General features: G+C 40.6%; 1 pseudogene; it reads right to left on the bottom strand.

Moving 5' to 3' along the window:
• The window catches only part of LOC100404821 (small ribosomal subunit protein eS7 pseudogene), a 29323-nt pseudogene extending 12249 nt beyond the window's left edge, over nucleotides 1-17074 (bottom strand).
• Between the last annotated feature and the right edge of the window lie 10305 nt (nucleotides 17075-27379).

Here is a 27379-nt window from a genome sequence, read left to right as displayed (position 1 = left end):
AAGTTTCCAGGAATTTATCCATTGCTTCCAGGTTTACTGGTTTGTGTGCATAGAGTTCTTTGTAGTAATCTCTGTTGGTAGTTTGCATTTCTTTAGAATCAGTGGTGACATTCCCTTTATTGTTTTTTATTGCATCAATCTGATTCTTCTCTCCTTTCTTACTTATTATTCTGACTAGTAGTATATTTTGTTTATCTTTCAAAAAACCAGCTCCTGGATTTATTGATTTCTTAAAGGTTTTTTTTTTTTTGTCAATATTAGACAGATCAATGAGACAGAAAATTAACAAGGATATCCAGGACTTGTCTCTATCTCCTTCAGTTCTGCTCTGATCTTAATTATTTCTTGTCTTCTGCTAGCTTTTTAGTTTTTTTAATCTTGCTCCTCTAGCTCTTTCAATTTTCACAATAGGCTGTCAGTTTTAGATCTTTCCTTGCTTCTCATGTGGGCATTTATTGCTATAAATTTTCCTCTAGATACTGCTTTAAATATGTCCCCAAGATTCTGGTATGTTGTGTCTTCATTCTCATTGGTTTTGAAGAATATCTTTATTTCTGCTTTCATTTCATTGTTTATCCAGTGAACATTTGAGAGCCAGTTATTCAGTTTCCACGAAGTTGTGCAGTTCTGAGTGAGTTTCTTAATCTTGAGTTCTAATTTGATTGCACTGTGGTCTGAGAGACTATTATAATCTCCTTTTGCATTTGCTGAGGATGATTTACTTCCAATTACGTGGTCAATTTTAGAGTTGGTGTGATATGGTGCTGAGAAGAATGTATATTCTGTGGATTTGGTGGGGGTGAAGAGTTCTGTAGATGTCTATTAGGTTTGCTTGGTCCAGATATGAGTTCAAGGCCTGGATATCCTTGTTAATTTTCTGTCTCATTTATCTGTCTAATATTGACAGCGGAGTGTTAAAGTCTCCCACTATTATTGTGTGGGAGTCTAAGTCTCTTTATAGGTCATTAAGAACTTTCTTTATGTATCTGGGTGCTCCTGTATTGGGTGTGTATATATTTAGGATCATTAGCTCTTCTGGTTGCATTGATCCTTTTGCCATTATGTAATGCCCTTCTTTGTGTCTTTTGATCTTTGTTGGTTTAAAGTCCATTTTACCAGAGACTAGGATTGCAACTGTTGCTTTTTTTTGCTCTCCATTAGCTTGGTAAACCTTCCTCCATCTCTTTATTTTGATCCTATGTGTGTGTTTGCATGTGAGATGGGTTTTCTGGATACAGCACACCGATGGGTTTTGACTTTTTATCCAGTTTGCCAGTCTGTGTCTTTTAATTGGGACATTTTTAAGATTAATATTGTCATGTGTGAATTTGATCCTACCATTTTGATGCTAACTGGTTGTCTTGCCCATTAGTTGACACAGTTTCTTCATTGTGTCAATGCTTTTTAACATTTGGTATGTTCTTGGAGTGGCTGGTTGCTCCTTTCTATGTTTAGTGCTTCTTTCAGGAGCTCTTATAAAGCAGGCCTGGTGGTGACAAAATCTCTCAGCAATTGCTTGTTTGTAAAGGATTTTATTTCTCCTTCGCTTATGAAACTTAGTTTGGCTAGATATGAAATTCTAGGTTGAAAGTTCTTTTCTTTAAGGATGTTGAATATTAGTCCCCACTCTCTTCTGGCTTGTAGGGTTTCTACTGAGAGATCTGCTGTGAGTCTGATGGGCTTCCCTTTGTGGGTAACCTGACCTTTCTCTCTGGCTGCCCTCAGAAGTTTCTCCTTCATTTCAACCCTAGTGAATCTGATGATTATGTGCCTTGGGGTTGCTCTTCTTGAGGAATATCTCTGTGGTGTTCTCTGTATTTACTGGACTTGAATATTGGCCTGCCTTGCTAGGTTGGGGAAGTTCTCCTGGATAATATCCTGAAGAGTGTTTTCCAGCTTGGATTCATTCTCTCTGTCACAATCAGGTACACCTATCAAACATAGATTAGGTCTTTTCACATTATTCCATATTTCTTGGGTGCTTTGCTCATTTCTTTTCACTATTTTTTCTCTAATCTCGCCTTCTCATTTTATTTCATTGAGTTGATCTTCAATCTCTCATATCTTTTATTCTGCTTGGTCAATTCAGCTATTGAAACTTGTTCTCATGTTGTGTTTTTCAGCTCCATTAAAGTCATTTATATTCTTTAAGCTGTTTATTCTCATTAGTATTTTGTCAAACCTTTTTTCAACGTTCTTAGTTTCTTTGCATTGGGTTAGAACATTCTTTTAGCTCAGGTAAGTTTGTTATTACCCACCTTCTGAAGCCTGTTTCTGTCAATTCATCAGACTCATTCTCCAACCAGCTTTGTTCCTTTGCTCGTGAGGAGTTGTGATCCCTTGGAGGAGGAGAGGCATTCTGGTTTTGGGTGTTTTTATCCTTTTTGCTCTGGTTTCTTCCCATCTTTGTGGATTTGTCTACCTGTGGTCTTTGTAGTTGGTGACTTTCAGATGGGGTTGCTGAGTGGATGTCCTTTTTGTTGATGATGCAGTTATTTCTTTCTGTTTTTTAGTTTTCCTTCTAACAGTCAGGCCCCTCTGCTGTAGGTCTTCTGGAGATCCACTCCAGACCCTGCTTGCCTGTGGATCACCTGTGGTGCCTGCAGAACAGTAAGGGTTGCTTCCAATTTCTTCTTCTGTTATCTTTGTCCCAGAAGGATACCTGCCCCATGTCAGTCTGAGCTCTCCTTTATGAGGTGACTCTTTGGATATATGCAGATCAGGCAGCTGCTTGAGGAGACAGTCTGTCCCTTATAGGAGCTCAAGCGCTGAGCTGTGAGCTCCATTTTTCTGTTCAGAGCTGCTGCGTAGGTACTTTTAAGTCTGCAGCAAAACTCATAACTGCCTTTTTTCCCAGGTGCTCTGTCCTGGGAAGGTAGGGCTTTATATATAAGCTCCTGACATACTGCTGCCTTTTTTCAGAGCTGCCCTCCCCAGCAAGGAGGTAGCCAAGTCACAGTCTGCCAGCAGAGGCATTGCTGAGCTGCCATGGACTCTGCCCAGCTGCTGTGTGAACTTCCTTGTGGTGTTGTTTATAGGTATAGTTAGAACTACCTTGGTAATGGTGATCTGCCTCGATAATGGTGGACTGCCTCTGTAATGGTGGCATGCCTCGGTAATGGCAGACTGCATCAGTAATGGTGGACTGCCTTGGTAGTGGCGGACTGCCTCAGAAATGGCAGATGCCCTTCCCCCAACAGAGCTGGAGCATCCAGGGTCCAGCTGCACTTGCTGTGAAATTCTCAATCCAGTGCATTTCAGATTGCTAGTATTTGTGGGGGTGGGACTCGCTGTGCCAGATCACCTGGCTGCCTGTTTCAGCCCCCTTTTTGTCAGTTGAATGGGCAGCTCTGTCTCCCAGGCATTCCAGGTGCCAGTTGAAATGGCCACTCATGGCGCTTTTCAGCCTGGGAATCTCCTGGTCTGTAGGCAGTAATAACTCATTTGGAAATGCTGTGTTCACTCACCCTCTGTGTTGTTCTTGCTGAGAACTGTACTCCAGAGCTGTTCCTATTCAGCCATCTTTGATTTATTCTCAATGATACATATTTTTAACATTTCATCATTTTAGTTTCTTTCCCACTTTTTTGTTAAGACAGCCTCTCACTCTGTTGCCCAGACTGGAGTACAGTGGTGCAATCTTGGCTCACTGCAGCCTTGATCTCCCACAACAAAGTGATCCTCTCACCTCAGCCTCCTGAGTACCTAGAACTACAAGTGTGCACCACCATGCCTGGCTAAGTTTTGTAATTATTTTTGTTAAAGACAGGATTTCACCATGTTGCCAAGGCTGATTTTGAATTTCCAGGCTCAAGTGATCCTCCTGTCTAGACCTCTCAAAATGCTGGGATTACAGGTGTGAATCACCACTCCCAGTCATTTTAATTTCTAGTAACATAAATATTGGTAGACTGGGTACAGTGACTCATGTCTATAAATTCCAGTACTTTGGGAGACTGAGGTGAAAGGACCTCTTGAGTACATGAGTTCAAGACCATCCTGGGCAACATAGAAAGATACTATCTCTAAAAAAAATGAAAAAAATTTAGCCAGGCATGGTGGTACCTACCTGTAGTTCCAGCTACCAGGGAGGCTGTGGTGAGAGAATAGCTTGAGCCTGGGTAATGGAGGCTGCAGTAAGCTGTGATAGTGCCACTGCACTCCAGCCTGGGCAACAGAACCAGACCCTGTCCTCCACAAAAAAGTTATTGGTAGATGAAACTGAGACAAGATCCCTCTCTTGGGGGTCCTCAATTATTTTAAGAGTGTGAAAAGATTCTGAAACCAAAGGGTTTGGGTTAGGACATATTCTGAACTTTATAACAGAACACCATGGACAGCTACAGTAGCTGTTTTAACAGGGCTAAGAATGCCTAAGATCTAGCAGCATATCCAGATTCTAGAACTCCATGAATTCACTCTTCAGATCCTAAATCATTTCAGGCCATGAAAACAGCAACAACAACAACAACAACAACCTCAGAGCATTTTAAAACATGAACTTGGGAAATAGTTGTTTCTATTGATCTATTCCTTAGGAGTAGATCTAAAGAAATTTTTGTTTAAAATATTTTATTAAAATGATCAAAATAAACTACCAGAATGACACATATTTTATGTTAACATAGATTGTTCAGAAGTGTGATCCTAAATCTTTTGTTTAAAAAGTATATTAACTTGTCCAGCACAGTGGCTCATGCCTATACTCCCACCATTTTGGGAGGCCAAGGTGAAAGGCTCACTTGAGCCGAGCAGTTCAAGACCAAACTTGGCAATGAAGTGTGACCACGTCTCTACAAAAAATAGCCAGGCAGAATATGCCCTAAGCCAAACACCTTGTCCTAGGCCAAACACTTTGTTTTCAGACCTTTCCATGCTCTTAAAATGATTGAGGACCCAAAGTGTCTCAGTTGTGTCTAACAATAAATTTTTGTGGAGGACAAGGTGTTTTTCCATTGCCAGGCTGGAGTGCAGTGGCACACTCATGGTGCCACACACCAGTGGTCCTGGCTACATGGGAGGGCAGGCAGGAGAATCATTTGAGCCCAGGAGACAGAGGCGGCATTGAGCAGAATTGTGCCACTACACTCCAGCCTGGGCAACAGAGCAAGGCTTGGTCTCAAAAAAAACAAAAACAAAAACAAAAGAAGTATAGTCATGTGGAAGGATGGTTTTACAAGAAGTATGCTAGAATTATGAGTAAGTGCATTGATTGCTCTCTAGCCACTACTAAAGTGTTTCCAGGGTCAGTTTTCTTGTTATAAAACTCTTCTATAATTGCTATTTTTATATTTTGTAAGTTATTGATACTTTGTTAAGTATGCAAAATGAAACATGTATAGAGATTTGACAGGGCAGTTGTTAAATATAAATTCAGATATAGTAATAAAGCATCTAAAAATAGCTACCTAAAAGAGTCTTGCTCCAAACTCATACTGAGTGCTAAGAGTTTGCTGTTATCGCTAGACTAGAAAATGTATTATGATCATTCTGATTTTATTTTTTAAAAGCAACAATAAGCAGGGAATGGTGGCTCATGCCTGTAATCCCAGCATTTTGGAAGGCTGAGGCAGGTGAATCACCTGAAGTCAGGAGTTTAAGACTAGCCTGGCCAACATGGTGAAACTCCATCTCTACTAAAAACACAAAAAATTAGCCAGGCATGGTGGTGGGTGCTGTAATTTCAGCTATTTGGGAGGCTGAGACAGGAGAACCACTTGAACCTGGGAGGCAGAGGTTGAAGTGAGCCAAGATAGTGTCGTTGCATCCAGCCTGGGTGACAAGAGTAAAACTACATCTCAAAGAAAAGCAACAATATTTCATAACAATAAAATGTATTAAATCACATTTTAAGCATTTCTCCCATACTATCATTAAGCATATGTTATGCACTGAATATTTTTGTATCTCCAAATTTATATGTTGAAATGCTAACCCTAAAGGTGATGGTATTAAGGGGTAAGGCCTTTGGTAGGTGATTAAGTCATGTATGGGATTCATCAACTCATGAAAGGGATTAAGTGCCTGTAAAAGAAGCTCCAGAGAACTTCCTCACTCCTTCCACCCTGTGAGCTCACTGCAAAAAGATGGCCACCTATGACACAGGAATGTGCCAGTACCTTGATCTTGGACTTCTCTTTCTCCAAAACTGAGAAATAAATTTCTGTTTTTTCTAAACCTCCCATTCTATAGTATTTTGTTATTGCAGTTCAAGTGAACTAAGATAATATATATGGTAAATTTCCAAATGTTGTTAGGCAAGAACACCTGAAACTTGCATCTGTTTCTGCTCTTTGAATTACTAAGTAAGCTGATCTTTGTGCCCAAATAAGAAAAGCAAAAAATAGAATATGGATAACATTAATTTTATTATATATGATGTTTTCATATATTAACATAGAACATGTAAATATCTAAAAATTGGCTTTTATAACAATTCCAGCATTGAAGCTTCAAAGATTCAGGGCCTTTAGAAAAGTATGATCAAACATATTGATCTCATTTCCTTTGGGATTCACTCTATATTATCTTTGTGGATTTCTCTTTAACTGTTGAAAAGAATATGGATATGATATGAATATGACATTTAAGAATATGATATTTAAGAATACAAAATCTCATTGTGATGCAAATCATATTTCAACCCAATAATTCATATGTAGTCTTGAATATTTACTAAATGATGTTCATGATCAATCCCTGAAGCAGAGTCTAGTCAACTTTCCTCATTTAGTAGAATGAAAGTTAACATAGAGTTTATAAAACAATCCATAGCTTTTTGCATTTATAGTATTGCTTACCATTATACCATGTGTACTTGATACATTATATATGGAAACAAATGACATAGTCCCAATGTCTATGAAACTTAAATGTATTTGAGCAGCGGATGAAAAACACACAGAAGGATTTAAAAATTAGAGAAGACTTAAATTTTTTTTTTTTTTTGAGACAGAGTTTCACTCTTGTTACCCAGGCTGGAGTGCAATGGTGGGATCTCAGCTCACTGCAACCTCCGCCTCCTGGGTTGAGGCAATTCTCCTGCCTTAGCCTCCTGAGTAGCTGGGATTACAGACACGTGCCACCATGCCCAGCTAATTTTTTGTATATTTAGTAGAGACGGGGTTTCACCATGTTGACCAGGATGGTCTTGATCTCTTGACCTCATGATCCACCTGCCTCGGCCTCCCAAAGTGCTGGGATTACAGGCATGAACCACTGCGCCTGGCCGAAGACTTAAATTTTAAGTCATTTGGTTCAGGTTAGAATTCAGACAAGGAGAAAATCAGTTCGGACTATTTGAAGTTGTTGAATAAGCTTTACAAAGTAGGGGAAGCTGAGTTCTGCAAACATTTATTAAGCAAAGTAAGCAGGATTTAGGCATTTACTAGATAAGAGATCTCTAACCACAAAATCTTCAATTCTGATAGGAAATACAGTGATACTTTTAATATAACATTGTAAGTCTAACAGTAGAGGAATGCAAAGGGACACTTTGCTTGAGGAGGTTAGCTATGGACACTTGGCCATGATGCCTGGGCTGAGCCCTGAAGAATGAGTGAAAGTCAATCTGTTTAAGAAAATGGGTCTAGGCAGATAGAAAGCAGCATGAATAAAGTCACAGACCTGTGGCACATCAATCGGTACATAGAGAAAAATACATTATGTACTATAGCATAAATGCAGGCAAAGGAATGGGCCAGGTCCCAACCTTGTGGATAGGTGGGCATGGATAGGTGGGCATGAGTGGTGGGTATAGGAACTGAGGTCAAGCTGGAGATGAATTAGGGTCAGGGTTGGGGGACCAAGGCTTTGGAAGATAACAGGGGACTTTTGGTGTCCCTATCTCTTTTTGACCCAGTCACTTACTGTACTCATGTCTTTATCATATTCTATTTATCTTAGGCTATGGGCTGACAAAACCCCTAGATTAAAGGTCTTGCTGGTATGAATGGGGAGGACTGCACAGAGGAGGAAGCAGGAACAACTTTCTCCAGGTGGGACAAGTGCAAATTCAGGGAGTGCAGATAGAATGGCCAAGTCTGTGCTTTGCAGGGATGAGAATACAGTTGTGCCTGTGTCAGAGCCTAATGCTGTAGCTTGTCCTTGAGAATGAACGGATCAATCTAAGTCTGTGAGGCAAGAAAATCAGCAGATTTCAATGATACTGGGCTCAATAATTCTAGCTTGAGTACTGGAACTTGGGCACTTTTTTTCAGGATCCTTGAGATACACATAAATTAAAATCTGGAATGGGAACACTTATAGGTCCCTAGGTTTCACCTTTGGCTCAGTCTCTGAACCTTGCAGAGCAGAAGCTCCCGTCTGGTGTGCCAAGGCACCTGTGTGCTCCAGAAAGTGTGTTGTGGAATACTGACCCTCAGTCTATTGTCTCTAGCTTAAATGATTTTAAGTGCCTCCCAAGGGTTCTGTCCGCTGCAGCACTTGCCACATTGCAGTCTGTTCTCAACACAGCACAGAAAGGTATCCTTTAAAATGTAAAAACATATTGTGGTTTATCACTCCTCTGCTATCAACCCTGTGTCAGCTTCCCATCTTGTTTAGAAAGCTCTTGCAATGGACTTCAAAGCTCTGCATCATCTGACCTCTGTTATTTCTTTTCTCGCACATCACACTAGTGCCCACCGTGGTCATTTGCTTAATGTACAATGGCCGTGATGTGTCTTGACAAGTGGAACACACTCCTGCCTTGGGTGGTGGGTCATAGGAACTGAGGTCAAGCTGGAGGTGAATTTGGATCAGGGTTGGGGGACCAAGGCTTTGGAGGATAACAGGGGACTCTTGGTGTCCCCATCTCTTTTTGACCCCATCACATACTGTACTCATGTCTTTATTATATTCTATTTATTATAGGCTTCATACTTCTGCTGGGAATGTTCTTCCTCTATGCATCCACTTGGTTCATTCCCTCTTCCTTTTTAGTTCTTTATTCAAATACCACTTTGGTAAGGTCTTCCCTGACCACGCTATTCAAAATTGGCCAGCACTGCCATTGCTCAGTATCCGTATTCCCTATCATTACTTTATGTTTCTCCATACCACTTACTTTACCTAGTATATTAAGCATATTTAAATAGTACTTAACATACTACATCATATGTTGATCACTAAATATTTACTTGTTTTGTCATTTGCCTCCCCTGACTAGGAGGTAAGCTCCACACGGGCAGGGCTCGCATTGTTACAACTGTTCATGGCTGAATCACTGGTATCTAGAGTAGAACGTGAAAAATAGCAAAAGAGCAATAACATTTTTGGAATGAATGAATAAATAAATAAATTTTGAAAAAATGGACATAAAAAGTTCAATTACATTTTAAAACCCATTAACATCTCAAGAATTTAAACAATACATTCATCAATATGAGAGCTGTTGGAAGATTTAAATATAATAATCAGCTACCTTATAAATGTCAAATGATCACAAAGTCAATGATTTTAAAACTTTTATTACCTAGTTATTTAAGTAAAAAGTTTCTCATCACTGGAGACTTTCAAAATTTTAAGAAATAATCATTAAAATGTATCATTCAGGAATAATGTGGAACCACATCGAGCATGAAAAACAGATATTTTAAAAATACAAGCAAAAAAGAACCATGTCAAATTGATCATTAATATTTGTAAAGATTTTATTTAAAAACATTACTTAAAAAGTCATAATTATATTCCACGATATAGTCTTTATATTTTAGCATATTCACAAAAACCCACAGATATCTTTAAATGCTTTCATTTTGTCCCCTTTTGCCATGCAAAATTATCATAATTATATATTTTCAATTTATAATGCTATAATGACAAGAAAAAAATGTCTCTACATATTCAGTTGCAGATACAACCATCATAGGCCCAACTACATTTTGATCCATGGTTAGTTGGATCTATAGATACAGAACCTATGGATATGAAAGGACCACTTTTATGAGCTATTAATTTTAAAAGGTCAGAAAGTTCTAATATAGAGGACTCACCATGAACATATGCCTTAAAGTGTGAACATGGGCTTTGCGTTGAGGGATGAGGGCCCAACAGTGTCTATATGCCAGGCTAGGGGTTGAGTTGGGAAGTCTCTGGAATTGAAGTGGAAAAGTAGGTAGATTCTGGCTATGAGTGGCTTCAAATGCCACAGTGAAAAGTTTGGACTTCATGGGGGTAGAACAAGTTGTGGCAAATGCTGCTCATAAAATAATAGATCACATTGAAGGCATTTCAAAGGCTCAATAATATCAACATATTTTCAGGGCCATTGTGTGTATAAGATGTGATTTTCTACTCATGATTCCTTTGGAATTCAAGCCCAGAGTCACTCTCTGCCCTCATTCCATAGTGCACCACCTCCCATGCTAAAACCACTTGATAAGGGCCAAGTTATGGATGGATTTGAGGCTTCTCTAGAGCTCAGTAGCCAGGGTGGCTCTTCATAATTCAGGCCTCAGGCTATGAGGCTGACAGAGCCCATCATCTAAAGTCAAGCCCTGGTTATTAAAATTTTGTGATTCGCTGTTTAATAGCTTCTTGTTGTCTGTGCTCTTCAAGGCATTATCAGAGTTGAGCCCCACATTTGGAGCAGCATTCATCCAGCAGTTGAGGGTAATTGAAAAAGTCACCATAAGTCATGAGTAGGGGGCATTTGAAAGTCCGCTTTACAAAAGAGCAGACTTTGGCTGGAACATACCTCTCATTTAGTCAGGAGGTAGCGAGCTCAGTGTCTGTCTGGTCCTGAAATGCCTTTTATCATTTGGCTGCTCAACATTCGAGGACAACTCCTCTGAAATCAAACTAGGTAGCAGGGAGCACATCCCCAGATAAATTCAAGCCTCCTTAAAAAAAACTGTTGAAAGCAGAGCAAAATGATCGCTGAAATACAGCAATGTCTTGCAACATTGCTGCAAATACACTGAAAAGTGAGATGTCATACAAATCTGGCAGCATTTAAATTTAGAATGCATGTGATATTTGAGTGGGCTAAACCTGAGTTAGAAGAGAAGGTGTCTGAAGACGCTCTAAAATCCAGGACTAGTATCTTCTCTTCTTTGATGTAGAAAAAGAAAATTTCACCACTCTTTGGATTACCTTATATACACGAAACGATATATTCTTAAAATAGCATGCTAAGTTTACATTCAGGATATAGTTTGAAAATGTGCACAAACTTTTCTCAGTGTAAAAATGAATCAAAATGTTAAATACACAATTATCCAATGGTGCATGCAAAACGAAGTTGATGGAGGGGCAACTGAGTTAATTTTAATAGACACACACACAAAATGACTTGAGTGAGTTGTTTTATTAGCTTCTCATTCCTAGTACCAGCCAAATAACCCGGATCTTCAGCCTGGATCATATTTGCTGCTACTCTCTTCCTATTCCTAACCCTAGACGGGGTGGGCAGGCCACTTTAAATTAATTTGCTACACAAATTGGGTGCTTTTCTGGTTGTGAGTTAATTCCTAATGTATTTTGCTGATGTGATAGGGAAGCCATGCATTCTGCCGTGATAGCAGGAGCTGTAAAGGATGTTCGTGGCATGCAAACAAAAGCCTGCATCATGTCCATGACTGGAAACTGGTTTCTTTCTTCTTTTTTTTTGGCAATAGACCCAGGAAAAGCAGAGAAAGCTGGGCCTCATTGATACTATTCTTTTGATCATAGCTCACTATAACCTTCAACTGGGCTCAAGTGATCATCTTGCCTCAGCCTCCTGAATAGCTAGGACTAAAGGCAGGAACCATCAGGCCAGCTAATTTTATTTGTTTGTTTATTTATTTATTGGTAGTAACAGGGTGTCAAACTACCAGTTTCAAGAGTTCTTCCTGCCTTGGCCTCCCAGTGTGCTGGGATTACAGATATGAGCCACCACACCTGGTCTCATCATTATTATTACTATTATTATTTATTTTGAGATGGGGTCTTGCTCTATCACCAGCCTGGAGCACAGTGGTACAATCTTGGCTCACTGCAACCTCTACTTCCCAGATTCAAAGGATTCTCCCACCTCAGCCTCCTGAGTAGAGTAGCTGGGACTACAGGCCTGCACCACCTTGCCCAGCTAACTTTTGTATTTTTATTGGGACAGGGTTTCACCATGTTGGCCAGGTTGGTCTCAAACTCCTGTGTGACAGTTATCACATTGGGGTCACCACCTAAGATGTTGATCACCACCTGCAGAAGTCTGTCCTGCAGACCTTGACTCAGCAACGGATGGATGAATGAAATACACTCTCACATACCAGAGTACAGTGAATTCGAGTGGGTCAGGGAGGTTGTTAGCTGCTCTCAGAGGGCGATTGCAGCTAACTGATCATGACTCCCTGTTTCTCCTTTCATATATTCAGTATAGATTTAGTAAGAGAAGTTCGAAGTCAACCCACTTGTGGATAATTAACATGGGTAAAAGAGTGGTTTTATGAATGATAAAATGTCTTGGTTCATGACTCAGAATAAACACCATTAACAGGTAATTCCCCTTCAACCTCCCACTGAGAGGACCATCCAACACAAAGTTTACATGAGTAAACAGAGACAAAGGGATGTGGGGTAAACAGAGTTAACTGGGGAAGCTTTATTATCCTAATCTTACACTATGACTTAAAGTTCTAACATAAGAACTGGCTGCCTTCAGCCCATTCCATTAAAATCTTTCCACCTTCCAAAAGGTTTGAGACTGTAATTTTATAACTTTCCCTAATATTTCCCTAATATTTTGCTAGCCACCCTGAGTGAATCCCAACACTACTGACCTCAGGTGATTAGCCCACTTTGGCCTCCCAAAGTGATGGCATTACAGGTGTGAGCCACTGCCCCCGGCCACTGGCCTCATTTAAAAAAAAATGTAGTTTGCACTTCAATATATTATTTTAGAAGAGGGGAGGGATATTAAATCTTTATTATAGTGCCTCAATTATTCAAAGTTAGAGATAGGCTTGAGATCTATAATATTTCATTTTCATAAACATGTCGTATATTTAATTCAACTGTACTGGGACCTAGCATTTCAGGGCAGCACCCAGAAGGTTTATGAGTAATTCAGAGAGTAATGAATGGCCTTTGGGAAGCTGTGATATTTAGAAGTGAGAGCTCACAGGGTCAGTGCAGAGTTGAAACAAGTGAGTGGCAAAGACTGGGCTACTGCTAGAATGAAGATGGTTGGAGGACAAGCAGGTGCACCGCCATGTTTTATTTGGAGTACATTCATCCACAGAACCACCCCTGACCCACCACCAAAACACAACTTCCACAGACAGGTTCAGCTATTCCGTAGCCCTGTTTGGGTCATATTCAGCCCGTCAGGTAGCTCACCACCTCCCTTTCCCCTGCCCATAAGACTTGCAGGATATGTTGATCTGTAGAGAGTTTGAAATCCAGAACATATGTTCCAAAAAACTGAAATTACACAAAGGTTCTTGAAGCACCAAGGAAGTCCACAAAACCCCACTTAACCCAAAGGTCACTGCAGCAATACTAAGCATTAACAGGGACCTAAGACCTTACCATCATGTAGAGCATTTCTATAAAAAAAATTCCATGGAAAAATGCCAGAAGCACACAATGCCTTACCCCAAAAGAGAGCTGAGCCCCTTTTGATAGACAAGCTGAGCAGGGGGCATGAAAATTTCTTGAGACCAGAAAAGTAGGACGTGAGGTTGGGACACAGTGTTTCTTATCTTCAAAGGGTGTCAATTGGCCTGCGGGCTCAGTGAAGAAGGGCCCTACAATAAAGGAATAGTGGCTTCCTGGGAATGGTTAGAGGTGGAGGCAGCACAGGTCACACCTTTTCTATCCTTGGGCAAAGACGTAATTCAGAGCCTGAATGTCATCAGTAGAAATGAATAATGGCTTACAACATGTCAGGTGCTTCTTGAATTGCTATACATTTAACTAATTCTCACAGCATAGGAGGCTGATATTTTTGTAGGTCAGAGCTGGTCAAATACTATCATTTTGACATAGTTTAAATGACCATTTTACAAATTCTCCCACCTTGTGGATTTGAAAGGAGGTATTAAATAAGTGCCTCACGTCACAAAGCTAGTAAGTGGCTATAAGGTTGAGTGTTCTTGCAGGAACAAATGGAACACTTCTGTGTTGGGAATGGCTGACAACTCCACAGGAAACACTTTACAAATAGTTAAGGGAAACCAGCAAGGATGGAGGAGGTTCCTGAAAAGCCATCGTAGAGAGACGTGATGACACTGGGGATGGGGCTGGAACTGCAAGCCGAGGGGTGAAATGCGCAAAATATGAGAGGTTGGGAGGAGTTTTGGAGAAAAGAGGTTAAAAGTCACCATTACTGGCTGGGCGTGGTGGCACACGCCTGTAATACCCACACTTTGGGAGGCCGAGGCAGGAGGATCACTTGAGGTCAGGAGATTGAGACCAGCCTGGCCAACATGACAAAACGCCATCTCTACTAAAAATACAAAAACTAACCAGGTGTGATGGCAGGCACCTGTAATCCCAGCTACTCAGGAGGCTGAGGCTGGAGAATTGCTTGAACCTGGGAGGTGGAGGTTGCAGTGAGCCAAGATCATGTCACTGTACTGCAGCCTGGGTGACAGAGCGAGACTCTGTCAAAAAAAAAAAGCGAAAAGAAAAAAGTCACCACTACTTATGCATGACTTTCTAAGAGGCAATAGCATTTTTTTTTTTTCATATCTAAAAGAACTGAAGTCAGGGGTTTTTTCTTTTTAACACATAGTGCCTGTCAACATTTTCTGCAGGAGTCATTCTGGACACAGCAGGCATTTCATAACCTATTGCAACTGAATGACAGCTAGATATTAGTCATGAGTTCTTAAATAACATTGGTTTATCACAAAGCCTTAATTAATGGGTACCCGACTGGCCAGCACACTCACCTAGATTTCTGTCCACCCTTCATCTCCCACTCACTACCAGTTTATCTTTAGGAGGAAGAGGAATGACAAGCAAACAAGTTCATATCAGATTTTTAAAAAGTCATCCATATCCAGAGCTGCAAGTTCTCCGTAAGTTCCTGGACTTGGCCAGTCAAGCATGTCATTACTCTCGACCCTCCTGCTTCATGCCTGTGTGTAGCCAAGCCTGTGCTGCTCTGACCACAGTACGTATGTGCGCTCACCTGTGACCATCACCTGGTGCTGTGCTCACTCTAGCCTCTGCAATTCCCTCCAGGGAAACCCAGGTGCAGCCCCAACTGTGCTTCTTGGTGCCTCCTGCTCCAGTTGTCCCTGGACCCCAATGTGCCCACATTTCTCCACTGTCTACTATCCCTGGCACTGATAGGTAGAAAACTCTTCCTTTCCCAGAAATGACCAGAAGCAGCCTGGGAAATCATTCCTACGCAGGGAAGCCATGCTTACCCTCACTCCTCCTGCCCTGTTTTAAGACACCTTTGAGGCTAAGGAAAACCACATCATTTTAAAATCTGAATGACAGCATCTCAATCAGTACCAGTGATATCCCAGGCTCACCAGTTTCCCAAGATGCGCCTCATAATCTGGGACACAAGGGAGGCAATGTCCTGCTCCAGATGATCAAGCCTATTCTTTTTGCAAGAAACTTCCCTTTGCCTTAAATCCAAGTTCTTAAAAAGTCAAAGTACTTAGTGTTTGCACAGGAACTGTATTTTGTTTATTTATTTATTTTTGAGACAGAGTCTTGCTCTGTCATCCAGGCTGGAGTGCAGTGATGCGATCACAGCTCACTGCAGCCTGGACTTCCTGGGCTCAAGGGATTCTCTCACTTCAGTCCCGCAAGTAGCTGGGACTATGGTCATGCCTTATCATGCCTAATTTTTATATTTTTTTGCAGAGACAAAGTTTCACCATGTTTCCCAGACTGATTTCAAACTTATGACCTCAAGTGATCCAGCTGCCTTGGCCTACCAAAGTGGTGGGATTACAAATGTGAGCCACTGCGTCCAACCTGAACTGCATTTTATGTTCCACTTTTATGAGAAGGTCGTATAATGGACAGGCTACTATAAGGAATTTATTTCAAAAAGCAAATTTGGAGCTCTGTCCTGTGATCAGTACTCAGTACTCATCCAGATCCATTTCCTGCCCTTCTGTATCCACAACACTGTATGGTGAGACCTTACATGAAGACTACCATACATGGAAAGATCCTGGGTGTTCTGAACCATCAAAGAAGTTATTCATAGTATTGCTGCACTTAGAATATGACATGGTATTGTCATTCTTTAGACATTTGTAACTCACGCAGGAAATATATGGTTTAAACTAATCAAAATACTCTATTCCAAACACTTCTGCTAATGGAGAGTTTTAATACAAATTCGTAGTTCTATCTTTTCAAATAGTTCCAATTATTATTCTATTGTACTTGAAGAAACAGCTCTTCTATTTAAAACTCTCCTTACATAAAAACAGTGCTATTAATGTGATATAAATCTAGAATTACACAATGGGCACACTACTACTTAAGAAATCCAGTCTTTCTCCAAACCTTCTTCCAGGGTATCCTAAGCTACTCCCTAAGAGTGACTTTTATTCTGTGATTTGCTTTTTGTACCATCACTAGAGAGAGGATACCCCACTACCCCCATCACCTGCCCCAAGTCACGGAAATCCTTCCTTTGCCTCCAAGCCAATCTTCTCGTTGAAGTGTTGACTTCAGACCGAAGGCTCTGCTCCTTCTGGCAGCAGGAGTTGTAACCATAAGTAGGTGGTACCCAGGCATCTGCACTTGAGTTCTTACTCTTGGGACATTTCCCTTACAGCCCTGCTTATCTTCATTCATTGCTCATGTATGTTAAAGTTCCCAGTTATCAGAGCAGGAGACAGAACCAGCAGTAGATGGAGATCTGGAAGGCATAGGGCACTAGACAGATGAAGAAGATGCTTCTATTTTCTGAGAGTCCTGATCTCCACCCTGCCACCCCCTTTGGTGTCTGTTGAGCACCATATATCCTTCAAGTATCACTTCCAATGTCGCTTCTTTCATCCCATCCAGGAGAGGATCTTTCTCCTCCAGCCTCCTAATTTCCACTCACCACTACTATACCTGCAAGCTCATTACATTGCACGTTGATTTTTCGTTCTTCCATGTTCCTCTTTGTGAACATTTTTCTAAGTGGCCATGATTCATTCTTCTTCACATTACTTTATTTTCAGGCTTTATGAAGAGCCTGCATTTAAGACCTATTTAGGGTGATTACAAGAAATGAACGCTGAAGTCCTTTTTTATTTGGCATCATTACAATATTTCTGATTATTATTGGTGTCTCCTTGGAAACTTCTGACTTTCTGTCACTTCAGTTACTCTTATCAATGTTTCAAGGTGATGCCTGCTGTCTCAGTGAGACACACTCTCTTACTGGAGCCATTACTCCCATCACTACTGATGGTAGATCAGTTTTTGCTTTCATTATTTTGTCATCCATCTTTTCATAGTGCTTCTGGGATTCACCCCACTTGATCTCACAGACTCCTAATACATGGGAAATCATGGAATGCAAGCCTTTGGCACTTAAAACATTCCTTATGGGGACTCAGAATATTTTCTTAATAAATCTCTACAATAATTTGTATGTGGATGAAGTAATGAGTTCATCTTCTTTCAAAGATGAAACTGAATTATAGTAGATCAAGAAACTTGTCACTAAACTTCTCTGGGTCCTAAATCAGTGCTCTTTCCACTAGGACGGTGGTTCTCAAAGTGTGGTCTCAAGACCAGTGGTATCAGTAGCACCTGAGACCTTGCTAGAAATGAAAACTCGCAGCCCTTGCCCCAGAATTCTGAAATCAGGAATCTGGGGCAGGAGGCAGGGCAGGAGTTTGCCAAGCCCTCCAGGTGATTCGGATGCATGGTCAGCTTTGAGAATAACCAGATTGTCCACCTTTGCTGCACATCAGAATCATCTGTGGGTCTTTTAAAAATAGTAATGCCTGGGCCCCACTCCCAGACCAATTACTTCAGAACCTCTGGAATGAAGCTTAAGCTTCAGAATTTTGAAGCACATCCACAGGCAATTCTAACATGCAGCTGACCTGTGATTCCCTTCTGCTTTAATCCTCAGTAAGCATTCCCAGAAAGGTCTCTGACATGAATCCAGTCAAGTACACAAATGTTCTACAGAGTTTGGAATGTGATCACCTGTCAACTCTGTGTAGTCATACAAAATGTGTTAAGGCAATTATAAACCCTTATGTAGAATATCATTATTTCTAATCCACAAATATGCACAATCCCCTATCCATATACATATACACCTTTCAATAAGCAATGCAATAATCATAGGAACTTGTATATTTAGATTTGGATTCACACACAGTGCACATTTACTACATGTTTAATATGGACAGGCATTATGCCAGCTGTCTCAGGTTCACCATTTCACTGATATATTAGCTAAATTCTCACCATAGAAAAGCATGAACCACCTTCATATAAGTAATCACACATTTCTTTTTTTCTCCCTCTATAAAGTGAACATTGACCCTGCTGCAAGGGAAGGATCCTAGATATAGTCATATCACTTGAATTACATCCCAAGAAAAGGATATTGCAGCTTCTGAACTGAACTTCCCCAAGCTTAGGGCTACTTTTTCTTAAACAGAGGCAATTGCTATTCCTGAGATAAATCCGTTTGAGTTCTCATATACAGATAATTGAAGCACAGTGTTGAGGAGAGAGAAGGAAAAATACTGTCATTACATCAAGCTACCATGCTACATTTTACAAAGAATTTCCTACTTGCTCATATACTTTCTCATATGGCTGAAGGGTTTCATTAAAACTACAACCACCTGCATAGCTGGCTATGCGTCCCTTTTTAACTATGGGTAAACTGAGGCTCAGAATGTCTAGATAATTGGCCTAAGTGACAAAGCTAGTGTATGGCAGAGCACGGGATTGTGGCCTTCCCAGTCTATGATTTTTGTTTGCTTTTTAAAGGTCATGTTTAATCAAACGGAAAGAGGGCCAGTGACAGCTTTACGTGAGGGAGGTAAAAGTTCAGCAAATGTAGAGCGTCTTCAATTATACTATGGTAACACAAAATTACATACACAGTATATGACACAACACCCTTAAAAAGCAAATGCACAGACTACATTTGTGCTTATGTGCATCTAAGGAGAAGTGTCTACATCTGTAAACATTAAGCATCAAGTGTTACTATAAATAACTTCATTGTTTGTAATAGAAACTATTCTAATTCGAAGGTGACTAAGGAAGTAAGTATTTAACAAAAGCATTTGTAACATTTAGAGACTGTAATAATGGCTTTGAAGTTCCAGGAAAAAGTCAATTTCCCAATTTTCTTCTCATTTACATATCTCTTACTGTCCATTATTCTCAGTTCTTAAATTATTGATATTATTTCTTAAACTCTTTTTAAAAAATATATAATGGTGATAGACATTTGAAGAAACTTTGTCTAGAACAAGAGTTTACAAAAATAGAACAGCCCAAAGAAGAAAAAAATGACTATACCCTCCCTCCTCAGAGAAAAATCACTGCTACCATTTTGGTATACATCCTCCCAGGCATTTTCTGTGCAGAAATAAGCTTCTGTACTTAATTAGCACCATAATGTATAAGCTCGTTTATCCACTTTTTCACTTAACATATTAAGATGATTTCCTCTATCAGGCTGGTATTCTGCATTTTTGTTTTTGAGACAGAGTCTCGCTCTGTCACCCAGACTGGAGTGCAGTGACATGATCTCAGCTCACTGCAACCTCTGCCTCCCAAGTTCAAGTGATTCTCCTGCCCCAGCCTCCCAAGTAGCTGGCATTACAGGCGCCTGGCTAATTTTTGTATTTTCACCACATTGGCAAGACTGGTCTCAAACCTCTGATCTCAGGTGATCCACCTCCCTCGGCTTCCCAAGGTGCTGAGATTACAGGCATGAGCGACTACACCCAGCCTATTCTACAATTTCTGGTTGCACTGTATTCTATTTTATGTAATGCCATCATTTATTTACAGATTTCATTTTGCTATTTAGACCACTTACACTTCTTGGATTTTATGAGCAACACTGAGCTATTCATCCTTGTACATTAATTGCTGTATACTTCTGTGTCTTCTTCAGGAAAAATTCCAGGAGTTGGATTTGCTGGGCTGAGAACTTTGCGAAATTTAAGACTCTATGTCAGTATGAATCTTACTCCAAATCACCAACTTAGATGCTTACCAGGTGTGCCCATGTGGCTTCTGCTTGGCATTCTCTGCAAAGCTTAGAATTAGAATTATATCGGCCAACTTGATTGTTGAAACATACACTGCATTAACATGTGTATTTCTTTGTCATTGCTTGTGTTCAAGGATAATTTAGATTTCCGAATCATTCAAGGAGAATGAGCAAGACTGGAATTCAGCTGAAAAATATTCTGCCTCCTCCTTATGGTATGGATATTCCATAAGGTATATGGTATGGCACTGTAGAGCATAAAACATGCTCTAGAAATCCATGTACTATTTTGGGAGATAAAATTTTCCTTAAACTTGTAATATGGAAACAATATTCCTAAACTTGCAATACAGACCAGTCTCTAACAGACTGCATTTATTTCAACGAAACTTGGGAGGCTATTCTGTGTGTGTGTGTCTGTATTCAGAAACCCACTTCCATTCCACTTCAGGATTCTAACTTAGAATCTTTCCACAGCAAAGGCAATTTTAAAGGACTGCTTTTGTGAGCTGTCTGAACTCCATGGTCCCAAAGTTCTTTTGAGCTTGAAACTTCTTTGATTTTGAGCATCACTAATAGCCTTGTAGTGAGTCCTGAGGACAGAAAGGGCCTACTTCCTAGGCCAGCATTTTCAGTTATAGCTTAGCTGGCATCATGGAACACGACTCTCATAAAAGTGAAATAAGGCCCACACCTGTAAATCCAGCACTGTGGGAGGCTAAGGCGGGAGGACTGCTTGAGTCCGGGGGTTGAGACCAGCCTGGGCAACACGGCAAAATGAAAAAATTTTTCCAAGTAGCTGCAGTTCCAGCTACTCAGGAGGCTGAGATGGGAGGGTCATGTGAGTCCAGGAAATTGAGGCTGTAATGAGCCATGATCGCTCTACTCACTCCAGCCTGGGCGACAGAATGAGACCCTGTCTCAACAATAAAAGATAATGAGGGCTTAAAAAATACATATTTTTGAAGTTTAACATAGGATAGAGAAAAATGTTTGCATAGAGATGAAAGAATAGTAAGTAACCTAAGGAACACTCCTGCCTAGCACCCTCAGAAAGCCCCGTGGGAAGTGGGAACCTCCCTTATCCCAACCCTCCTTCCCTGATTTAGAAGTAACTACCATTCTGACTTTTGCGTTAGTCATTTCTTTGCCTTTTAGTTTTTACCACCTACACAGCTTTCCCTAAATAAGTATCTTTCAGGCAGCCAGCATGAACCCAGCAGTGTAAGGAAAGGGTACATTCTATTGCCACTTGGAAACCAACCTGCAACTTCAAAGTCGGGAACTTTGATAATGATGATGATGATTTCACTCTCTGGAACTCCAGCTATTTGTATGCTTTTTGTAGAGTGCTTTTATCTTTCCTTGCATTTTTTTCGATTTTTTTTTCTGCTGCATTTTTAGATTTCCTCAAATTTCCAAGCATTCTACTGAAATTTTCATTTCTACCAATATGTTTCAATTTATAAAAGCTTTCTTGTTCTCTGTATGTTCCTCTGTAGCTCTCTGATCTTTTCTTTTTTTGAGGCAGAATTTCGTTCGTTACCCAGGCTGGAGTACAATGGCGCGATCTAGGCTCACTGCAACCTCCACCTCCTGGGCTCAGGCAATTCTCCTGCCTCAGCCTCCTGAGTAGCTGGGATTACAGGCACGCGCCACCATGCCCAGCTAATTTTTTGTATTTTTAGTAGAGACGGGGTTTCACCATGTTGAACAGGATGGTTTCGATCTCTTGACCTTGTGATCCACCCGCCGCAGCCTCCCAAAGTGCTGGGCTCTCTGATCTCTCTTTATGGATGTGGTGTCCTCTCTGATCTGAGACTATTAGTAATAATTTTTCCTTTTTTAAAAATCCACCTTGAATAGTCTGTTTTTTCTTTTTTTTCCTCTTGGTCATACCTTCCATGAAAGAGGCTTTTCTCTGATGCTCAAGATAAGAACAGGAGACCAAAGAGCTGGATGGGACCATGGAGCACATGGTGGGGCAGTGGCCAGTGTTGATCTCAATATTAAGAATTTTGGAAGGTTGTGATGACAAGTGTATTTTTTTATGGTAAAATATTACAGGAAGCCTTTCTCTTTAGCCATTTTTAAGTATATACTTCAGTGGCATTAAGTACATTCACAATGTTGTATAACCATCATCACTATTTTCCAAACAGTTCCATCATCCAAGTCATTGTGCCCATTAAATAGTAACTCCCCGTTCTTCTCTCCCAGAAGCCCCGGCAACCACCATCTTTCTATCTCTTTGAATTTGACTACTTTATGTACCTCATATAAGTGGAACCATATAGTGTGTCCTTTTGTGTCTGGCTTATTTCACTTGGGATAAGTTTTCAAGGGTAATTCATGTCGTAGCACATGTAAGAACTTCAGTCTAGGCCATAAGCAGTGGCTCACGCCTGTAATATCAGAACTTTGGGAGGTCGAGGTGGACGACTGATCACCTGAGCTCAGGAGTTCGAGACCAGCCTGGACAACATGGTAAAAACCCATCCCTACTAAAAATAAGCCAGGTATGGTAACCTGTAATCCAGCTACTCAGGAGGCTGTGGCAGGAGAATCAATTGAACCCAGGAGGTGGAGGTTGCAGTCAGCCAAGATTACGCCACTGTTCTCCAGCCTCCAGCCTGGGCAACAGAGTGAGACTTTGTCTCAGAAAATAAAACAAAACAAAAACAAAATCAAAACCAAAGAAATCCCTTCAATCTCTGTTATGGCTGAGTAAGATTCCATTGCGTGTATATATTTCAGTTTGTTTAGCGATTCACCTGTTGGGCTGATTTCACCATTTACTGTAAATAATGCTGCTCTGACCACTGGTGTATCTGTCATGTTATTAGATGTATACAGTTCATCCCGCAGAATATGGAAGAAAAAAAAGGTGGGATACAGGATGATATGTAGTTTTAATTCAAAATTAGGAGTTCGGAATTGAGGCTTGAGAAATGAGTAAGGAATATCACAAAAGGATTTTTGGTTGTGTCATGATGACACCTTTAAGACTGACAAGTGAGCAGCCTAAAGGACTGGGGGTGGAAGGTTGCGGGTGGTGGTAGTGGATGAATGGGACTTAGAGACCAGTTAGCAGCTGATCAACAGTTCAGGTGAGAGATGACGAGGGCTTAAAGTGAGATGGTAAAGGAAGGTTAGATGTAATGGATCGTTTGCACTGCAAAGGAAATAAAGGAGTCAAAACCAACCCCAGGGTTTTAAGCCTGTATTACTTACCCTCTTACCGCCGACATGCCCAGACTGAAGAATTAATGACTTTGAGAAAGACGTTAGGAAGCGGTTATGACTTCCATTATCCACAAATGGTATCTTGTGAAATTTACAATGCGACTATTTGAAAAAAGGAGACTCCACCTTCCAAGACCACTTTCAAATATATGTAAAGTTTAGAACTCAACAATAATAGCTCTCAACCTGATGTTAACTGAACTGAGGCTGACATTAGCACATGTGAAATAAAGTGTAACCTTTTCTAATTAGAGAGCTGAAAGCAACCCATCATGTCTAATGGCAGATTCTGGGAGAGACCATCATTTACTGAGGGATGCTTCCCAGTGACTGACTCAATGATAATGGCATAATCATAAGAGCTGTTGAGGGAGCTGAAATATGAACTGTTTCCATGGGGAGCCACTCCCCCACACTCGCTGGGCTACAGAGAAAACTCAGGAAAAAACTGATGTTTCAAATTTATCTTAGCAAAGTAACCTTTATCAATGAGTTCATTCATTCATACAAATATTGAGCACCACTCATGGAGACACAATGCTTGGATGTGGGCCATCTGTGAGACCCATGGCATGCAGAAGAGATCCATTCAAAGAATTGGGCAGAAAAATAAAAGTTACAATCATGAAATTTGCTACCAAAAATGTTGCTTTGAGAGTGTATAATAGGCCAAGCTCATCTGTAAAATCAGGAAGGGAACATCTGAGCTCAGATCTACAACAGAATTTGGGACCCAGTAAAACAGGGCTGAGGATAGTTCCAGCACTTCACCAGAACAAGGAGGGGGAGAGGGATCCCAGAATAAGTGGACACTGTTGCCTCTGTGGTTGAGAAGCAGGTGGGGAGCAGCCAGCCCATGCAAGGTTTCAGGCCAGGTTAGAAGAATTTAGGCCTTTCTTGGCAAATAATTTATAGCTAAGTCCTTAAAAGCAATTGCCATGAAAACAAAAATTGGCAAGTAGGACCTACTTAAACTACAGAGCTTCTGCACAGCAAAATAAACTATCAACAGAGTACACAGGCATCCTACAGAATGGGAGAAAATATTCACGAACTATGCACCTGAGAAAGGTCTCATGTCCAGAATTTATAAGGAACTTAAATCCACTAACAAAGGCCGGGCGCGGTGGCTCAAGCCTGTAATCCCAGCACTTTGGGAGGCCGAGGCGGGTGGATCACGAGGTCAAGAGATCGAGACCATCCTGGTCAACATGGTGAAACCCCGTCTCTACTAAAAATTACAAAAAATTAGCTGGGCATGGTGGCGCGTGCCTGTAATCCCAGCTACTCAGGAGGCTGAGGCAGGAGAATTGCCTGAACCCAGGGGGCGGAGGTTGCGGTGAGCCGAGATTGCGCCATTGCACTCCAGCCTGGGTAACAAGAGCGAAACTCCGTCTCAAAAAAAAAAAAAAAAAAAAAAAAAAAAAAAAAAAAAAAAATCCACTAACAAAAAAAACCCCATTAAAAAGTGGGCAAAGGACATGAACAGACATTTCTAAAAGAAGACACACAACTGGCCAATAAACATAAGAAAAAATGCTCAACATCACTAGTCATCAGAAAAAATCAAAACCATAATGAGAAACCACCTCATACCAAGGAGAATGGCTACTATTAAAAAGTAAAAAAAAAAAAAAAAAAAGGCCAGGTGCGCTGGCTCACTCCTGTTATCTCAGCACTTTGGGAGGCCAAGGTAGACAGATCACCTGAGGTCAGGAGTTCGAGACCAGCCTGTCCAACGTGGTGAAGCCCCGTCTCTACAAAAAATACAAAAATTAGCTGGTTGTGGTGATATGCATCTGTAATTGCAGCTACTCAGGAGGCTGGGGCAGGAGACCTGCTTGAAGCCGGGAGGCAGGGGTTGCAGTGAGCCCAGATGGCACCATTGCACTCCAGCTTGGGTGACAGAGTGACTTTGTCTCAAAAAAAAAAAAAAAAAAAAGGATATTGGTGTGCTGCAGAGTAAAGCAGACACATATACTGTTGATGGGAATATAAATTAGTTCAGTCACTGTGGAGAGCAGTATGAAGATTTCTCAAAGAACTAAAAATAGAGCTATTATTCATCCCAGCAATCCCATTCATGGGTATATATCCAAAGGGATATAAAGAATTTAAATCATTCTGCCATAAAGACACATGCATGCATACGTTCATCACAGCACTATTCACAATAGCAAAGACATGGAATCATCCCAAGTGTCTAACCATGGTGGATCAGATAGAAAATGTAATGCATACACACCATGGAATACTATACAGCCATAAAAAGTGAAAAAAAAATCACACCCTGTGCAGCAATATGCATGCAGCTGGAGGCATTATTGTAAATGAGCTAATGCAGAATCAGAAAACCAAATGCTGCATGTGCTCATGTATAAGTGGAAGCTAAACACTGGGTACACATGGACACAAAGATGGGAACAATAGACATGGCGGACTACTAGACGGAGGAGGAAGGCAACAGTTGAAAAACTATCTATTGGGTACTATGCTCATTACTTAGGTGATTGGTTAAATCATACCCAAAACCTCAGCATCATGCAATATGCCCATGCAAACAACTTGCACATGTACCTTCCAAATCTTAAAGTTGAAGAAAAAAAAAAGGAATTGAGGCCTTACACTAAGAGCAAAGCCAAAAACACATTTTAAGCACAAGAGTAACAATATTACATTTGTATTTTTTGAAAGACTGCAAGCTACAGTGTAAGGGACTGGATGATGTGGGTAAGAATGTGGAACAGGAGTCAGTGGGCTACCGGAATAGTCTAGATATAGTGCCCTGGCTAGATTAAAGAGATAGTGAAGAAACGTAATTGGCAGGCTAGGAAAATGATGGGCGAGGAAAACCCTGTTGCCCAAGTCTCCCAGGTTTCTGGCATGTGTAATAGGATGAACAAAACACCCATAAGAATGTTTTTATTCACAGCAACTTCTTTGTAAGGTTAGTTCTTAGATTTGACCTCTTCTTATCAAGTTAGATGTCTTTTAGTGCCCCTGAAATTTTGTGGTATTCAACTCAAGTGGAAAGTGTTCCATACCAGCAACGGTGGAGTGATGCTGAGATAGGGCACGTCAAAGCCCCTTGGAGCCAGTCTTTCTGCTGCCCCATTCCCATTTCCTGAGCAGAGCATGTTTGTGCATGCATGCTTGTGTTAACAGCCACACTCGTGGGGGAGGATCAGATCTGTCTGTCACCCTTCCTCAGAGCTAAACGGCTCTGATAAGAAACTACTTGTCAAAATAAATGTCATTTCTGAGAACATGATTTTATATGCACCGGTGGCCTGCCACAAATTTTTTTTTAAAATATGGAACAATCCAATTTTACTTCATGAGTAAATGCCCATTCAAATACAAGGCCACCTCTATGGCAACCTGAGGCAGAAACTTCTATACCAGTTAATTTGAAGCAGTAAGAAAGATTAATAAAACAAAAAGCACTTAATGAAAGGAATGTATAACATTTGTAAGTTAGAAGCAATTTCAAATTCACATTCCAGACTCTATGTTGATTTTTTAAGACAGCTAGGGTTGACGCTGACTTAATAGGGCAATAGATGTGCTGGGAAGAGGTGGATATAATGAAAGAAATGGATGACAGTGACAGTGATTGTTAAAATGGGTCATGAGATTGTAGGCTGAGCAACCCTGTTTTATAGCAGAGTCTTGTTTCTTATTTAAAAACAAAAACTAAACACTTCCAGGATGAGATTCAATGATGTATTTTTTAAACCTTTCTTAGGCAACCAAATATTTAAGTATATGTATTTCGTTCCCATCTTCAATCCCTGAAAGGGTACAGACACTGCATACTGTATACTCTGTGTGTGTGTTTTTTTAATCTTGTAAAGGCAGGATAGCTCTACAGTGTAGATGAATAAGGCCTTTGATGTTATGCAAATATTACCTCTGGACTCAACACATACAATCCTGAAATTATTAAACATAGAAACCTACAGC

Source organism: Callithrix jacchus, chromosome 13 (genome assembly GCF_049354715.1).
Source record: "Callithrix jacchus isolate 240 chromosome 13, calJac240_pri, whole genome shotgun sequence".
NCBI lineage: Eukaryota > Metazoa > Chordata > Mammalia > Primates > Cebidae > Callithrix > Callithrix jacchus.
The sequence above is the reverse complement of the archived record's forward strand: the minus strand, read 5'-3'. Positions and strand labels throughout refer to the sequence as shown.